At 33.7% G+C, this 19,691-nt stretch overlaps 1 protein-coding gene across 5 annotated transcripts in view; it reads left to right on the top strand.

Annotated features, from left to right (window-relative positions):
• Nucleotides 1-19,691, top strand: part of LOC149804287 (ras guanyl-releasing protein 3-like) — a 269,841-nt gene that overhangs the window by 92,568 nt on the left and 157,582 nt on the right. The window lies entirely within an intron of this gene.

Below are 19,691 nucleotides of genomic sequence, written 5' to 3'. Positions count from 1 at the left end.
GTACTACTGAGTAACAACAGAGAGTTTTATATGAAAGATATATGATTGATACTATTTACCACATAGCAGGCATAGAATGCAATGTTTATAGTATTTTGGTTTTTAATATGCTGACAAAGGTGTGGGGGTGGGGTGGGGGGAGAGGGATGTACTCCTTACAGTCAGCAAAAATATATGAAATATAATTTTTATGAATCTTTTATCAGTGAAATTCTGGTTCCCATTAATAAATATCATTGTATCCATATCCTCCATTTTGAACTCTTTAGTTATTGGCTTAATTGATATTAATGTTTACCTTAAAAAAAGGACACAATTAGTACATGTCAGATCCCAACATCTCCTCTTAAATAATTTTGATTCATGGGCTGGAATAGAGATAGTAGTAGAATATATGGAATATTGAAAATGAGGAAAGCCACAATAGAAATGGTCATGAGGATGGACTATATTCAGGCCAGTTTCTTAATGACATAGGGAACTACTATGCAGAGAAGTGCCTCGTGATTTTTCTTTTCTTTTTACATGTGGTCAAGTTTCAGTAATACATGACATTGGCACCATAATTCACAGCCATGGTGACCTATGAAAAATAAATAAAATGCTGCTGCATTTAGTTTCAGCAGTGATAAAATTCCAGTTTTTAAATGATCCAGGTCAAGTTTTAAAAAAAGCAAAACTTGTGTGTTGCCAAAGTTATATCTGTGTTGACAAGCAGTTAAATTTCAGGTTGGTGGTTATTTCTACTTTTTGAAACAATTTTTAATTTTTCAATACCATTTAATCTTGTCATGCCAGAAAGAATATGATCTCTCAGTATTTAATAAAATCAAGCTGTTAACTGCATAAATGCCATTATTAAATACTTTGTCACTTTATGGTCAGTTAACCTTATGGATGTTCCTTCAGTTATGTTGTGTCATCTATTATCCAGTCTTGCATCCTCTGTTTATAATATTGTTATTCACAGCTTTTAAAAACTGCTTGCATGTGACCATTCTGGAATAAAGTCCTTTTTACATTTGTTTATTTAATTTGATCCATCCTCCAATATGACATCATTACTCAAAATAAACAGCTTCTTAATAGTCTTGATATATTGTTGGTGAATCTGCTTCCCTCAGATGTCATCAGCTGAGTGTCCATCTTTCTGTGGGTGTTTTGCCCCTTATTATTGAATACCCTCCAGATGGCAGTAGTGATCAGGTGCTACTGCCTATCTGTGCAGGTTGCCATATTTTGTCTTCACAACGGAACCAGAGCCAACTGTCTCTTCAGCCCTACCCAGTACTTGCACAGCTGTCTTGTGTGCCCTTTTATTAGCACACTGAGCATCTGCCAGACTGACTAGGTTAAAAAAAACCTCTACAACTAACTTCCACAGGGATAAACCATGTTTTCCATCCTCAGCCTCTGCAAAGTTCTACCAACTCGTGGTATTTCATCCTATTTTTTTCATGAGCTTCTTCTGTCCTCTCTTCCTGTGTACACTTAGTTCCACCAGTGTCAGGGCAGATGAATGTCTGAATGACATCAGGAAATACAAGTCAACCAACATCTCCTATGACTTTGCTTCCTGCAACAGTGCTGCATTCTCTGCCACTGCAGTCTTTTGCTTTTAACAAACTGGATAAACTGGTGGCCTGCCTTCTTTTGGACTCTCTCTTTTTGCCTTTCTCTTCAAGGATATCAGCCATCTCTCTCAATACTTTGTCATGTCTCCACCTGTGGCGAACTAGAGCCAATGCAACCTGGCATCCCAACAGTATGTGAGTGAGTGTTCCTCTTTCTTTACACAGTTGACATGATAGTTCTTCTAAGAGTTTCTACTTACTAGGTTGGCTGGCAATGGTAGGTGGTCATACACCAGGAACAGCAGCTGCAATGGCTTATATCGCCATATATTTACCCAAGTAAGTTTTCTTTCTGTTAGTGACCATTTGGTCCGACTTGCTTGGATCCCCATTTGGACTACCTTTACTGATCTTGATTTCTCCACATCTTTGACCATATTTATCTTGTCACTTTGTTTGTATTGTTCCATGTTGCATTGTTCTTAACCGTAATCCTTCCCTTCCAATGATTATTGAACCTACAATGGCAAAATGAATTATGCCTGCACTCTGCCTGATCCACTGCTTGGTTTACTGACCATTTCCTTCCAGTTTGTACCTCATTGCCTGCACAATTGATTTTCTCATCTCTTGAATCCCAAAGGTCAGGAGAAGTCTTGTTTTTGCTACCTTGTATTCATCTACCAAGGATGTCAGGGGCAGCTGTAGTTTATGGGTTTTGCCATATAACATGATGCTGATAAATGATAGAGGAAACTAAGTCATCTTTGTAAATGCCTATTTATCACCTGTTCTGACTTTCCTACATTACTGATCATTAACCATCAATGGACATATGAGCCTTGTGAGTAGGCCATGCTAGTAGATCCAGGCCTTAAACTTCCCTGGAATTCCTGATTTGTTTATCTCCAGACATTCCTCTGCCTGCTGTATTAGTCTACCTGAAGTATTCCTGTCTATCAGGGTTGAGTTGAACAATTTTCCAAGGCATTTGATTGGATTGTCTGATAATGTAGGTATGTCTTCACCTTGTATTGTCAGTCTGAACTGGTTTATGACATGCCCCTTCTTTACCACTGGATACCTGGACTTCATTCTTACCCATCCAGTTGTCTCATGTGAGGCTGTGAGAATCCATCTAGCTTGGATGTGGGTCTGTGTTGTTATCAACTGTTGAACAGAATTGGTAAAATTTTACAGAAATTTCTTTAAATTTATTTTAAGATGATGCAGGTCACCCATTTTCAGAATACATGTATAACCAAATTTGACAGATATCATCCTACTACATGTACATGTATGGAGGTTTTTCAGCTTGTAAAAAGAATACACTGATCTGCAGTTAACTAGAAACTTTAAAATGACTTTTCAGAAACTGCTTTGCAGTATTCGGTCACATTTGATAGAAAGATCCTGACTTGAAGATCTTTCATATTTGTATAAATGTTGCCTTCATTACTAAATACAGAAAAACTTTTAACAGCAACCTCACAAAACTCGCTCAGTAGAATCTGACCAAATTTGGTAGAAAGAATCCTTGCATGAAGGGGTGTAAAATATAAAAAGCCAATCTGCCATCAAATTGGGCTGACATTTCTAAAAATAGAAATCATTTCACTGACTTCTTTTCAAGATGCATTAAAAAATGTCCAGATTTGATTTAAATCATCCTGGCATAGAGAACTTTCAAGTTTATGTTGCCAATCTGACATGGGGCCCCGAGTGGCAGAGTGGTCTAAAGCACTTTCCGTTATGGATCACTGCCATCTCACCTGTCTGCATGGGTTCGAGTTTAGGATTCGGCCAATGTGGGTATGTGAGAAAGCTTGCCAGTAGCTTCTCGTGGGTTGGTGGTTGTTCCCAGGGTTTTCTCCGGGTTCTTCCTCCACTGTTAATACTGGCCACCATGCATAGCCTATCATGTGCTGAAAAATGGCATTAAACCAAACAACAACAACAACAACCAATCTGACATTAAATAAGCTGATGATTTTTGAAAAATAGAAGAAAAAACTGTGAACTGATTTTTCTCAAAATTTGCAGAACAGATTTGGTCTAAGTTTGACATGAGCATTCTGGATGGATTTTTATACAAATGATAATGATTCATAATCAGTGCTGTTACTTAAATGAAATAACTCCTTCTCAAAAACCATTTAGCCGAATTTGAGCAAATTTGACAGAATGCTGTCATGCATCAAGGGCCATAATATTTTTTAATTGTGATGCCAATCCACCATCAACTATTGCCATCATTACTGGAAATAGACAAACATGTAAATAGCTTTATCTAAAATATCTGCGCAATAGAATTTGACCACCTTTGACATAAAACATCCTGCCATTAATATATGTTGATATATACATGATACTTGTGCACCATCACATCTTGGTAAAAATACAAGAATAGATGGACCTTGACACAAATTGTTTTAGTCACATATGCAGTCAGCAGTTTTGGAAAAGAAATCTATGTAAAGCATCCTCCTGATACATATATCTTGGATAACTACTTCTGCATTTGATCATGATGAATGAATTCAGGCCCTCATGGGCCTCTTGAGTGTTAGAAAATCTAAATGTTATGTAATTTATATTGAGATTCACAGTGTATAGAGTCATTTCCTTTAATTTACACTTGCAAAAAAGCATTAATGCAACATGTGTAAAGAAAGGGAAATTATTATTTACATGTTTTAAATTATTATTTACATGTTTGGCACTAACTTCATTTTGAGAGAGAGTTAATGTATGATGTTGATTTAGTGATTTTTTTTCTCAGTTTTAAATTCAAATTTTGACATTTGTTTAACACTTTAATTATGTTTATTTCTCAACTAATTGATTAATCTATTGTTCTTCTACTGTACTTTGTCTAGATACTTGATTAGAATTGTTAATTCACTTTGCCATTTGTCACATTTGAACAACTTTATGCATTCTAGTTTCAGTAGAATAGAATTACTTTTGTTGAATTTTGTTGGTGAAAATGGGGATAACACAAATTACTAACAATTATATATTATTTTCATTATAACCCTGGTGATGTTTTTGAATGTTTTGCATATCATTTATTTTTAGGTTTTCTGTGAAAAAATAAACCTGGTAGTCAATGAACTTGACTTATTACCTGTAGTTTTTCCTCAATCAGTGAAAAATTATTTTTTTGGCATGTTTTATAGTCTTTGCATAAAAGTGTCAAAAGCATATCATTTGTTTACTTGCTACATAGCAAATGAATACTTTATATATTATTGTTTTCTCCATTTTATTACTTACTGTTGCCAGTCAAATATTATTGTCCTCTGAGATTGCCAGGTCCTTCTTTAACCAACAGCTCTTAAAGCATATTCTTTGGATTTTTAAAATTAATTATTTGTATTACATACATACATACATACATGCATACATGCATGCATATCCATCCATCCATCCATCCATCCATCTATGCATTAAAACCTTGCTATACTGAACTCACCCTTAGAGAAAACCTTGCTATACTGAACTCACCCTTAGAGAAAACCTTGCTATACTGAACTCACCCTTAGAGAAAAACTTCACTGTCCGTGTTTTAATTTACATAATGTGTACACATGTATTCAAGTCTCAGTCTCAGCCAGTGTGGGTGAGAAAGCTCTGAGTAATTTCCCATGCATCTGTGGTTCTTAACAGGGAGGGGGGTTTACAAGGTTCTTCCTCTACCATTTATACTGGTTGCCGTATGTAGCCTATCTTGCTCTGGGAAATAACATTCAACTTCAAAAAGAAACATAAAAAATTAATCAATAAACCAAAACCCCTCAATTCTCAAAATTGACAAAGAATTTTTACACTGAAGTGAACCTCATAAAAGTGAAACTTTCAAAATATGGTCAGGTTGATGCCAAATCTCAGATATGAGGTCAACCATTGGTCACAAAATAGCTTAGGGTCACATGTGAAGTAAGACCAGTGTAATCAATAGGTAAATCAGTAACATTTACACTTGACTGAGGTGATGGCTTTTAAAGTTAACTGTTTTAATATAGTGCCAATGGCTATGCAGAACAAAGGATGATCCACTTATAATTAATGTCCAATAATGTGCTTTTAAATAATTCTTAGTCAACTAGCTTTGGAACTTGAAACAAGACCCAGAGTCACCCACAACTTTTACATTTTTCCTCACCAAGACCAGCAAAAAAACAACTTTTTCACATCATGTCAAATCATGTAAATTTTATATAAAAGAACAAATGCTTTTGTTAAAATGAAATTAGTGTAAACACAGTACAAATGTCAACAGAAACAAGATCAGTGTATTAATAAAAGGTCAATTAGGCTATGATCAATTGACATTATGTTAAAACTAAATGGATGTAACTAATTGCATCTCATTATGGATGAAATCTGAGAAACTCATTAAACCAAAAGGTTTCTGAGGACACACACTGTATAGGCACATGTTCCCTTGATGACATGTAAGCAAGCACTATATGTCATACACTGTGGTCACAGCACTATAGTGATAAAGCTGATTCACATGCCATGAAACTTTACACAGATTCATCCCAAAGTTTAGTTTAAAACAGCTTGAAAATCTTATTAATGCTACTCTGCCTTAATGGATGGTCATATCGATTAAAAGGCTTCTTATAATGTCTGATTGGTCCTAAATACAAACATGCTGCCTTTTTGACATCCAATATAGCGACAATGGCAGCCATCTTGAAAATCTTATTCCTGTTCTTCATCCTGAATGGACAGTCATATCAAAATATTTCTTATGATGTCTAGTAGGGCCTAATGAAAATAATTCCAGTCAGACATCTATTATGGCTGCCTTAGTGGCCATCTTTAAAATTTCATTATCACGACTCCTCCTGTAGTAAAAGTCATATCAGTATAGGGTTTTCCCTGCAAGACTTATTACTGTGTCTGGTTGGTTTTAATTAAAACTTATATAGATCTGGTGTCTAATCACCTTAGTGGCCAGCTTGAAAATTTTATTTCTGCTTTTCCTAGATGGAACATCACATCAAAATTGAGTTTTCACCAAAGTCTTATAGTCCAGTTTGGCCACCATGGCAGCCATCTTGAAAATCTTATTGTTGGTACTTCTAAATGGAAAGTCATTTTGAAATGAGATTTTCACCAGAAGACTAAATGTGATATCCAGTCCTGAATGATCATGGTGCTAATTTGATGTCAAATATGGCAGTTACAATGAAACTCTTGTCATAACTTCTATTGAATAGTCATATCAACATGGGGTTTCCACCAAACATCTTTTAATGGTATCCAGTTTACCCTAAATGAAAATGGTGCAGAAGTTACATCCATTATGACTGCAACAGTAGCTACCACAAAAATCTTAATTGGCTCGAGAATAGTCTGAACACTTGTCTTTTGGTTTTAGTACTTGACAGTTAAAAAGATGAAATGTTCCTGAATTCCTAGAAATACTTTTCAGCCATTGAGCATCAGTCTCTTTGAGTGACTCTTGTTAAAGTGTTGGAGTTTATAGGAACGTATATATTGGATATATTAAATAGTGTGTATTTTAAGTAGTAATTAAGTATAAGAGCTGGGTAAAACTGGGTATGATTGAGTATAACAGTTATTTCTATCCACTAGCACAAAGGTGTCATTGAAGTGAATGGCCATCACTGTCCGCCCCTGTTTTCACATCATGTCAATATGCGGTAGGTCAATTATTAATTTTATTGGCAAGGAAATGGATTGACTGTAGGTAAACAATGTACACCAGAGATCTTTGCTTTGGAGCTTAGGGAAGCTTGTCATCCAGGATTAGGCATTGTTTGGTCAGTAGCATCAGTTGTCGCTGCAGGGATAATCCTCTTTTCCATGTTGGACATTAAAATGACTTTTGTTGGCTTTGACGTCATTCAACGATGTTATTTTAGAAAACGTGATAATGACTTCCTTTTAATATGATGCACTCCTACTTAAAAGCTGACCTTGATTTCACTGGCAAAAGTCTGAAATTAAAATTAAGTCTAAAATCCAGTGATCTGATTAGCTGAAATTTAAATCTGACATAAAATTGGTGAACTTTTAAATCTACAGGCTTCATTTTACCAGTGTTGGTGAAAATGGAACCTGGCTTCTGATTGAAATTTTGAAGTGGTCATAGATGACAGTTTGCAGTTTTGCAAAAAAATACAGGAAAACACCATTGATTTTGAATCTTATGGAAACATAGTCTTTGCAGATGTGAACTAGTTAGCTGCTATTTAACAAAAGAAGCTGTACCTTTGAGTTTTTCTGTACAACACAATATCTCATCTCAGCAAAGCTGAGTATTAAATGAAAATTGCTGAATAGCAGGAAGTTTGTGCCTGGAGAAATTTTAGTGATTTAGCTCCCTGCGTGTGAGAATAGCAAAATAAATCACGTAATGAAAATTTAAATTTCTAGATTCACAATCACTAGCTAAATTATGTTCCCATGTTTAGAAAAAAATTCACCAAATTTGATATTAAAAAAAACCTTCTGTACAGTATTTCGAATTCATTATTTTTTTTTATGGGTATATATATTTGTTTGTGGTTTAGCTAATAAATTTTTGTCAGGACTTCATTTCTAGACATGCCTTTGGGAAACAGACACCAGTACATTTATGGCAAAGACATTTTTACTTTCGCCATTTTAATGTGTGATTTGTATGAAACCCACAAAATGGATTGAAAAAGGCACATTACAGATATGAGTGAATTCACCTGCCATGCCTATGATGCCAACACAGATCAATGATAAGTTCCTTATATCCCACTTTCTTTAAGATTTGAGTACTATGACACAACTTGTCAAAAATGGGCAGCAAACTTGTCTTTCATGGACAGGTGTCCTAAGGGTCAGTAAATTGTGTATTTTATGGACAGTTGTCCTTAATTGTTGATCATACCGCTCTCACTTTGGTATCCATTGTGCATGTCTATATGCTCATTCACACCTGAGCTTAAACTTTTTTGCTAAAGTTATTTTATGCTTCCTTAATATGGTGATTGTCTCAGTACAGTTGGCCACAGTCATGTTACATGCTATGTGGATAATGCATCACAGCCAATTTATCAAAATCTTGTTGGGTAGGCTCCATTTGCAGATAGTGGCCAGCTAGTTGTATAGAGGTGGGTGTGAACTGAGGAAAAGGATTCATAACTACTATCCAATGTAAGCTTGCCTTGGGTGGGGTGGGGGCTGTGAACAAAGTCAATTTCCACTGTTTAAAAGACAAGTGTTAGGTATATAGGAGACATCCGTTAGAAGAGATGATCAAAAAGTCATGGATGATTCAAATCTGACCCGTGTTTCATTAAATGTCTCAATTTCTCCTCAGATCAAGATGTTACATTATCTTCCTGGTGGTACTTTGGACTATGTATTTTTTTAAATTAGTAGTAAGTATATTAGAATGGATGAAAAAAATAGTAACACTTTAACATTATACAAATGGGGATCTTTATTGTTGAAAAAAGAGGCAGAGACATTGCTCAGATTTGAGTAAATCCTCCAAGTTCATGCAAAAACTTGCCATGAGAATTTAAGATACGTTTGTGTCATTATTCTGACCCATGATGATGGATGAATCCCCTTGTGGTTCAGGGATGTGGAATATGCTTGATATGTTATATTAGGCAACAACTTGTGGCATTAGCCACCATGGTTCAGTGGTTTGCTTGCCATACTTGTGTCTGAAAGGGTGTGGGTTCTAGCTGCAGATGTTACTACTGGTCACGCAGTGTTGGGTACCATTGTGCATGGCATTTTACTTGCATTGCCTCAGCATTAAATAACCTATTTATGTTGCTGTGCCATAAAACACCAGATCAAATCAAGACTGGTGAATGGTCAAAGAAAATTGCCAAATAAGCAGTAAGAAAGGTATTAAAAAATCTCATTTTGATAAAGACAAGTTGAGATGTAGTGAAACTGGGAAGTAGATACTAATTTTCTTAAATCTGAATTTTTTGTGTACAGAGGCCATTAAGGAATCATTGGTCCACACTGTTAAATTTGTGTAAAAATAATAGGGTTGGGCCCATTTTTGGAAAATGAGCAGATTCGCTTGGGGGAGCCACCATGTTTATTAGTGAAAAAGTCGTTAGTGCTTATCACTGACTCAGGCAGCCATCTTATAAATTGGTGGAAAATTGGGTCTGAGTCTTTCTTTGATAAAACTAAATAGTCCGGATGGGCCATTGTTGTCCCCAGACCACAAGTCAGTGATGTTTTCCTGTGAAGAGCATTTGTAGTGCAGTAAGATTTCTTCTGAGGTACATTAAACTCTCGTAACAAAAATGTGTGACTGGTGCCTGTAAGATAATATTTGCACTGCAAGTGAAAATTATGGGTAAATGATTTTATAGGTTGATGCTCATATATAATTGAATTTCAGGGTTTTTAGAAGAAGGCTCACCCAAAGGAGCCAGGAGGCATTCGTCAAAGGGCATGGCACCACCTTGGGGGGCAGGGGATAAAACCCCTTCATAACTTGGGCTAGGAACAATACTGTAGCCTTCATCAACCATGATCTTCATATTGTAGACCATAATACTGTACTGTGCAGTTATGACATTCATCATAAATTTAGCATAATAATTATGTCTAGATCACTATCAGTATATTTTATGACTCACTACACAAATCATCTTGCCAAATGGAAAAAAATATAAAACTGAGCAATATATATTCATTAAAATCATGTAATTTACAGGATTATAAATCATAGCCACTGTTTTAAAGAGGGAAAATTTTCATATCTTTTGGGTTGAACTTTCCAAATGGGTTAAACTGTACTTATTGGAATGAATATTACTTCAGTCTTACTTTAGCACTTTTGAGATCTGGTCTTTAAACTTGAAACTCCTCAACTTGTGTGCTTACTCAAAACCAAAATTATCTTTGTCATATTGGTCTAATATTTGTCATATCTTATTTGTCTAACATTGGTCATATTGATCTAATATTTGTCATATCTTTCTTATTGGTTTAATATTTGTCATATTGGTCTAATATTGTCATATCTTTATTATTGGTTTAATATTTGTCATATTGGTCTAATATTTCTCATATCTTTATTATTGGTATAATATTTGTTTTGGGTCTAATATTTGTCATATATCTTTGTTATTGGTCCAATATGTGTCATATATTTGTTATATTGGCCTAATATTTGTCATATTGGTCTAATATTTGTCATATATCTTTGTTTTGGGTCTAATATTTGTCATATATGTTTGTTATTGGTCCAATAATTGTCATATCTTTGTTATATTGGCCTAATATTTGTTATATTGGTCTAATATTTGTAATATCTTTGTTATACTGGTCTAATATTTGTCATATATCTTTTTTATTGGTCCAGTATTTGTCTTGTCTTTGTTATTGGTCCAATGTTTGTCATATCTTTGTTATATTGGTCTAATATTTGTCATATTGGTCTAATATTTGTCATCTTTGTTATACTGGTCTAATATTTGTCATATATCTTTGTTATTGGTCCAATATGTGTCATATCTTTGTTATATTGGTCTAATATTTGTCATATTGGTCTAATATTTGTCATATATCTTTGTTTTGGGTCTAATATTTGTCATATATCTTTGTTTTGGGTCTAATATTTGTCATTAATCTTTGTTATTGGTCCAATATTTGTCATATCTTTGTTATATTGGCCTAATATTTGTTATATTGGTCTAATATTTGTTATATCTTTGTTATATTGGCCTAATATTTGCTATACTGGTCTAATATTTGTCATATATCTTTGTTATTGGTCCAATATTTGTCATATCTTTCTTATATTGGCCTAATATTTGTTATATTGGTCTAATATTTGTAATATCTTTGTTATATTGGTCTAATATTTGTCATATATCTTTTTTATTGGTTCAATATTTGTCCTGTCTTTGTTATTGGTCCAATATTTGTCATATTTTTGTTATATTGGTCTAATATTTGTCATATTGGTCTAATATTTGTCATCTTTGTTATACTGGTCTAATATTTGTCATATATCTTTGTTATTGGTCCAATATTTGTCATATCTTTGTTATATTGGCCTAATATTTGTCATATTGGTCTAATATTTGTCATCTTTGTTATATTGGTCTAATATTTGTCATATATCTTTGTTATTGGTCCAGTATTTGTCATATATCTTTGTTATTGGTCCAATATTTGTCATATCTTTGTTATATTGGCCTAATATTTGTCATATTGGTCTAATATTTGTAATATCTTTGTTTTGGGTCTAATATTTGTCATATATCTTTGTTATTGGTCTAATATTTGTCATATCTTTCTTATATTGGCCTAATATTTGTCATATTGGTCTAATATTTGTAATATCTTTGTTATATTGGTCTAATATTTGTCATATTTCTTTTTTATTGGTTCAGTATTTGTCCTGTCTTTGTTATTGGTCCAATATTTGTCATATTTTTGTTATATTGGTCTAATATTTGTCATATATCTTTGTTATTGATCCAATATTTGTCATATCTTTGTTATATTGGTCTAATATTTGTCATATTGGTCTAATATTTGTCATCTTTGTTATATTGGTCTAATATTTGTCATATATCTTTGTTATTGGTCCAGTATTTGTCATATATCTTTGTTACTGATCCAATATGTGTCATATCTTTGTCATATTGGTCTAATATTTGTCATATTGGTCTAATATTTGTCATATATCTTTGTTTTGGGTCTAATATTTGTCATATATCTTTGTTATTGGTCTAATATTTGTAATATCTTTGTTATATTGGTCTAATATTTGTCATATTGGTCTAATATTTGTCATATATCTTTGTTTTGGGTCTAATATTTGTCATATATCTTTGTTATTGGTCTAATATTTGTAATATCTTTGTTATATTGGTCTAATATTTGTCATATTTCTTTTTTATTGGTTCAGTATTTGTCCTGTCTTTGTTATTGGTCCAATATTTGTCATATTTTTGTTATATTGGTCTAATATTTGTCATATATCTTTGTTATTGGTCCAGTATTTGTCATATATCATTGTTATTGATCCAATATTTGTCATATCTTTGTTATATTGGTCTAATATTTGTCATATTGGTCTAATATTTGTTATCTTTGTTATATTGCTCTAATATTTGTCATATCTTTGTTATTGGTCCAGTATTTGACCTATCTTTGTTATGGGCCTAATATGTGTCATATCTTTGTTACTGATCCAATATTTGTCATATCTTTGTTATATTGGTCTAATATTTGTCATATTGGTCTAATATTTGTCATCTTTGTTATTGGTCCAGTATTTGTCATATATCTTTGTTATTGGTCCAATATGTGTCATATCTTTGTTATATTGGTCTAATATTTGTCATATTGGTCTAATATTTGTTATCTTTGTTATATTGCTCTAATATTTGTCATATCTTTGTTATTGGTCCAGTATTTGACCTATCTTTGTTATGGGCCTAATATGTGTCATATCTTTGTTACTGATCTAATATTTGTCATATCTTTGTTGTTCTAATATTTGTCAGATTGATATGAAATGAACTATGCATGTTTAACAGACATCTCTATCTAAACTTATTGTTACTTTAGTCTGTAATGTACTTAGTCAGTTTATTATTGTAAGCAATTTAAAAAAATTGAGTTTTAGCATGCACTTAGGTTGCGTTTATTGAATACTGATTGATCTCCTGATTGTTTACTGCAGACATAGGTATAAATAAGTAGAAGCAAGCTATTCATTACCTTAAATTAGGTGAAAATTTGTTAGTGAGATTCAGCCAGTAAATTGAATGGACTTGCCTTAGAATCTCAATGATCTAGCAATTCACACACATTTACAGGCACCTTTAAGCCAGTAAATTGAATGGACTTGCCTTAGAATCTCAATGATCTAGCAATTCACACACATTTACAGGCACCTTTAAGCCAGTAAATTGAATGGACTTGCCTTAGAATCTCAATGATCTAGCAATTCACACACATTTACAGGCACCTTTAAGCCAGTAAATTGAATGGATTTGCCTTAGAATCTCAATGATCTAGCAATTCACACATTTACAAGCACCATTAAGCCAGTAAGTTGAATGGACTTGCCTTAGAATCTCAATGATCTAGCAATTCACACACATTTACAGGCACCTTTAAGCCAGTAAATTGAATGGACTTGCCTTAGAATCTCAATGATCTAGCAATTCACACACATTTACAGGCACCTTTAAGCCAGTAAATTGAATGGATTTGCCTTAGAATCTCAATGATCTAGCAATTCACACATTTACAAGCACCATTAAGCCAGTAAGTGAAATGGACTTGCCTTAGAATCTCAATGATCTAGCAATTCACACACATTTACAGGCACCTTTAAGCCAGTAAATTGAATGAACTTGCCTTAGAATCTCAATGATCTAGCAATTCACACACATTTACAGGCACCTTTAAGCCAGTAAATTGAATGGACTTGCCTTAGAATCTCAATCATCTAGCAATTCACACACATTTACAGGTACTTTTAAACCAGTAAATTGAATGGACTTGCCTTAGAATCTCACTGATCTAGCAATTCACACACATTTACAGGCACCTTTAAGCCAGTAAATTGAATGGACTTGCCTTAGAATCTCAATGATCTAGCAATTCACACACATTTACAGGCACCTTTAAGCCAGTAAATTGAATGGACTTGCCTTAGAATCTCAATCATCTAGCAATTCACACACATTTACAGGTACTTTTAAAGACATTTACAACATATATTGGGTAATTAAGACATACAGTTAAGTTTGATAGCACTTTTGTGTCTCACATTTACAAAATAGTTTATTTTAACAAGGGGAATACTGATTGGCTGAGATGAACAGATCAATTTCAACAAATTCATAGAATTAACATAATGCATTTGCCCCATATTTTTTATAAGTAATTTTTATTGGTCTCTATGAAGACAGAAAAGTAATTTTAATCCATTTGCTGTTTGAGAACCATCATAAAATTCTTGAGCAACCAACAGTATTATATGCAAGATAAATTTGATATTTTATAACTGTAAGAAATTAATTTTTATGCAGTTATATTGTAAAGGAATGTTGATCACAAGATGGTAGAGACTGATTTCCAGGGGAGATAAATCTGATTGAAACTGAAACTTATTTATAATTAGAACACCTGCCTGAACCAGTTAAACAATTATTATATGTTGAGCAGTTGTGAATCAAGATTTTGTAGACTTGGTCCAGTATGATGTTTAATTTTTTGGTAATTGTTACGCACAAGTTCCTTTACCACCAGACACTTATGTAAGTTATTGAGCTTTCTTTTGTTTATCTTGCCGTCATATTTAGAAAACTTGTATCTTTAAATGCAATTTTAGATAGCCTATGTTCCAAAGCTAACATTTTTTAAGAATGGTTTCAGATTTATTTTAAGAGCCAAACACAACTGTTTGCTACATACTTTACTGGAGTTTTGTCATCTGCTGAAATTCACTAAAGTAGAATACATTCATTTGATGCAAAACATAGTGGGCAAAATTTCAGTATGTATGTTTCCAAGTATATGGATTAATTTGTCATTAATTACATATTATATTGCATTTTGCAGTCATAATTATATTTTTAGTCCAAGATATTTCCCACTTTCACTTTTATTTTTTCAAACTGGCATGCTGTGAATAGTACCAACCTGTAGACAAAATGGTAGAAAAATGATCAGTCATTTCTTTTCTGTTCCAGTGCTTTCTAATAGATTTGTTGTGGGTTTTTGTTTGTTTTTGAAAACAGTGCAATAAACCTTATGCATTATTCAATCCTTTTTTTTTTTAAATTTGTTAGTTGGAACTAAAACCAGATAATAGGGTTAAAAGGAAATACTGAGACTGGGCAAATATTTCACTTTGTTTGGAAATTCAGTTTGTTTCATTATTAATCAAAGTGAAGTTAAATCCATTAAAATTAAGATTTTTAAAAAAAATATGATTACAAAACAATCCTTAAAAGCCTTTTTGTATACGAAAAATCAGTAGTTTAAACTAATGAATGAAGATGAAATTTTGGTAAGGTTTCTTATACAGAATTAAAGGAATGAAACCATTTGACAAAATAATCTTATTGAGAAAAAAGTGATATATCAAAGGTTTTATGCTGTTGATCTGTTTGTTGAGAAAAGGAAAATGACACACTGTATTTTAACAAATGAACTAATTCAGAAGAGAGCATTTCCTCTGATGAACAGTCACCTTTTCTTGCAAGAACTTCCTGGTACGTAACTGCATGTTTGATTGGTCACTGACAAAATCAATTCACTTCCATGGTTTTTAAATTACACCATAATTTTGGCTGGTTTTTTTATAGAGTTTGCTCTTATCTGTCAGTCACATGTGTTGCCACACCACAAATCTGACTTCTTTTCAAGAATTTTTTAAAGGCCTTTAGATTTAGTATCTTAGGAACTCCTAGGTATGCTATAGTCTTCTACTTTTTTCAGTGAAAATTTAACTGAATTTTGGTTTCTGCTTGATTAACAAAAAGTCTAATTACTTAATGAATGTCATTTTCACTCATTAAATTTTGAAGGATTTCATGGATTGAAACCAGATTTGATACAAGGTGTAATAATAAGACGTGAAGCAAATTAGGTTTTGCTTTTTTTGATCCCAGTTTGACTTAGTTATATGGACATTGTTTTACTTAGAACTTTGCATACAAAACCAAATGGGGGACCCGAGTGGCCGAGTGGTCTAAAGCATTCTCTGTTACGGATCATTGCCATCTCACCTCTGTCTGCGTGGGTTTGAGTCTTGGATTCAGCCAATGTGGGTGTGTGAAAAAGCTTGCCAGTAGCTTCTCATGGGTTGGTGGTTCTTTCCGGGGTTTTCCCAGGTTCTTCCTCCACCATTAATACTGGCTGCCATGTATAGCTTATCGTGTGCTGAAAAATGGTGTTAAACCCTACAACAACAACAACAACAAAACCAAATGTTTTTTATAGTTCTACTGGTGATAGACCAGAAGGGCTTAATTGATGGTCTTTTAACTGGCATCCATCCATTGTCCAGCATTTATTGTCCATCTGTCTGTTTGCATAAATTTGTTATTGCTATGCTAATCTTAAATTGCTTGCAGGAGTGGCATGAGATTTTACACAAACATTCATCCTATGGTCTTGTTGCTCAAAAATAAAAATGGTGCTACTTTGTTTTGACTACTTTACCTTAATGAATGATGATATTACTTACGATATCTAGCTGGTTTTAAATGAAATTGGTGCCAATCTGACCTTTAATATAGCTGCCACATTGGTCATATGGAAAATCTTGTAATTGCTGCTTCTCTTGGATGGCTGGTCATATTAACATGGAGCTTTCACCAGCAGGCTTCTTATGATGTCTAGTTGGTCCCAGATGGAAATTGTGCACATCTGATATTCAGTATTGCCACCATGGCAGCCATCTTGAAAATCTTGTTAGTGTTTCTCCTCCAAAATGGAAAGTCATATCAATATAGGGTTTTCACCAGAAGACTTATTATAATTGTTGGTCCTAATTTAAAATGGTGGCTGGCTTGAAAATCCTCTTACTGCTGCTCCTCGTAAATAGAAAGTCATTTTGACATGGGTTTTTACATCAGAAGGGTTCTTACATTCTCTTGTTGTTCCTCAATGAAAATGATGCAAATTGACCCTCAGTATGACCATCTTGAAAATATTATCTCAAATCATCCCAAATGGATGGCTATGTAAGCATGGGGTTTTCACCAAAACACTTTTTATGATGCCAAATTTGTTCTAAATGAAAATGGTACCAATCATACCTATATGGCTGACACGATGGCTGTCTTGAAAATCTTGCTGCTGCTACTTGTCCTGATTGGATGTTCATATGACTTCGTGTATTCACCAAAAAGCCTTCTAAGGCTGTCTACTTGGCCCTGAATAAAAATGGTGCCAATCTGACACCCATTATGTCCACAGCGGCAGCTAATTTGAAAATCTTGATTGTTGCAACTGTCAGCAGTTTAAAGGAAGAAATTGTCTTATCCTCATGGAACTTATTCTGGTTGAGTAATGCATTAGTATCTTTGAGGGACTCTTGTTTTCATTACACATGGCACTCTGTTTGGGGCAGCCATGTCTTACATATATAGGCATTCATCAGGTTCATATTTTAGCTTGTCTCTGAAGTTGAAGGGAAGCAATTTACTATCCCCTGTGTTTGTGTCAGTATCTGTCACCTACCCCATGAGCAGGATCCATACATATGAATGAGATTATTCTGCATCAGATTGGTTGAGTTTATCAACACTTTAGTGACACTTTCTCATCAAGATATATCATGTTCTATCATGAGCAAGATTTACACATTTAATGAGCTGATTGGCTTGAGAGACTGTACTTCGGACCCAAGTTTTAGTACAAAACTTATCAAGACTGAATCAGAAATATGGTCTCTAGAGTGGTAACGTGATCAGCTAATAACATGCAAGATCACCCCCACGATCACATACATGATCAGCTAATAGCATGCAAGATCACATACATGATCAGCAAATAACATGCAAGATCACATACATGATTAGCTAATAACATGCAAGATCACATACATGATTAGCTAATAACATGCAAGATCACATACATGATCAGCTAATAACATGCAAGATCACATACATGATCAGCTAATAACATGCAAGATCACATACATGATTAGCTAATAGCATGCAAGATCACATACATGATCAGCTAATAACATGCAAGATCACCTCATTAATGTGCTCTAATCCCATGCATTATCAAATTCATAACATAGGTTGATAATGCATAATGTGCCATCAGATTTTGGTCTGTGCAGTTTGTTAGGAGTAATCAGGAGAACAAATAACATAGACCCTGATCTGCATGTGCATTATGAAACTTTACAGACACATTCATCCCAAGGTCTGGTTGGCTTTATTGAAAATATTTTTATACTACTCCTGAAAGGAAAGTTATTCTGACATGGACTCCTTAAGATGTTTAGTTGAGCCTAAATGAAACTGGTGCTGATCTGGCCTTTAATATGGCCACCATGCTGAGCGCCCATGAAAACTTTGTTTTTATAGCCACTCCTTCTAGATGGATGGTCATCTTGGCACAGGGTTTTTACCAAAACACCACCTTATGATATCTAGTTGGTCCTAAATAAAAACCATGTCAGACTTACAACCAGTGTGGCTGTCATGATGGCAGTCAAGAAAAAAAAACAACTTTCTATTACTACACCTGTTAAATATATAATGATACTAACATGAGATTTTCACCTAAAGAACTTCTAATGATGTCTGGTTGGTCCCAAATTAAATTGGTACTAATCTTACATCCAGTATGGGAACCACAGAAGCCAGTTTGGAAATCTTAATATTGTTGAAGATTATCAGAGATGGTTTGAACACTCAGCAAATAAAAAGAAGAAATGGTCTTATTGGATTCCTGGAAATTCTTTTTGTCCATCTACTGAGGGACTTTTATTAGCTTATTCCTATGGTTGAATATCATAGAAAAGAATGCTTTGTATTGTTTTACGTGTTGCATTGTCCTTTGACAGGAGCCAAGATTTTGCCATCAAGATCACTTTGATTGCTTTTGTTGGAATTTATTTTCTTTATAAAAAGAATGTTAGAATGGCTGCTGGGGATTTCCGAAAGCTTCTTAGGGCAAAATATGTTTTCTATTTTTACTTTGTAGTTTTTTATGTGACTGTCAGAATGGGTGGGGTGGGGTTAGGGATATGTACAATTCTCATCAATCTTTGCATAAATATATTTTCAAGACATAAACTTGAAAATGTAGGAAGGGTCCTTTTGCTAATTAATAATTTGGAATATGTATTGGAGTCCTGTAAAAAAGATGTTTTTCAATATTTTTTTTTATACTAAAGCAAGATTTTCAATTCAGTATAATGGTAGATAGCAGAGAATAAAACTAGTAAATTGAGAAGCTTGTAGGGATCCCGGATTTGAAATAGCAAAAGAAAAAGGGATATGTGTTTCATAATGCAATAAAATTGGTGATGACAGAATTAATCTTGTTTTTGAAATAAAATGCTTTGAGTCAATAGTATTACATGTAACATCATTTGTAATGTAATTAGTC

This window comes from Sinohyriopsis cumingii, chromosome 2 (assembly GCF_028554795.1).
Source record: "Sinohyriopsis cumingii isolate HCF-2022 chromosome 2, ASM2855479v2, whole genome shotgun sequence".
NCBI classification, from domain to species: Eukaryota; Metazoa; Mollusca; class Bivalvia; order Unionida; family Unionidae; genus Sinohyriopsis; species Sinohyriopsis cumingii.
The sequence above is the reverse complement of the archived record's forward strand: the minus strand, read 5'-3'. Positions and strand labels throughout refer to the sequence as shown.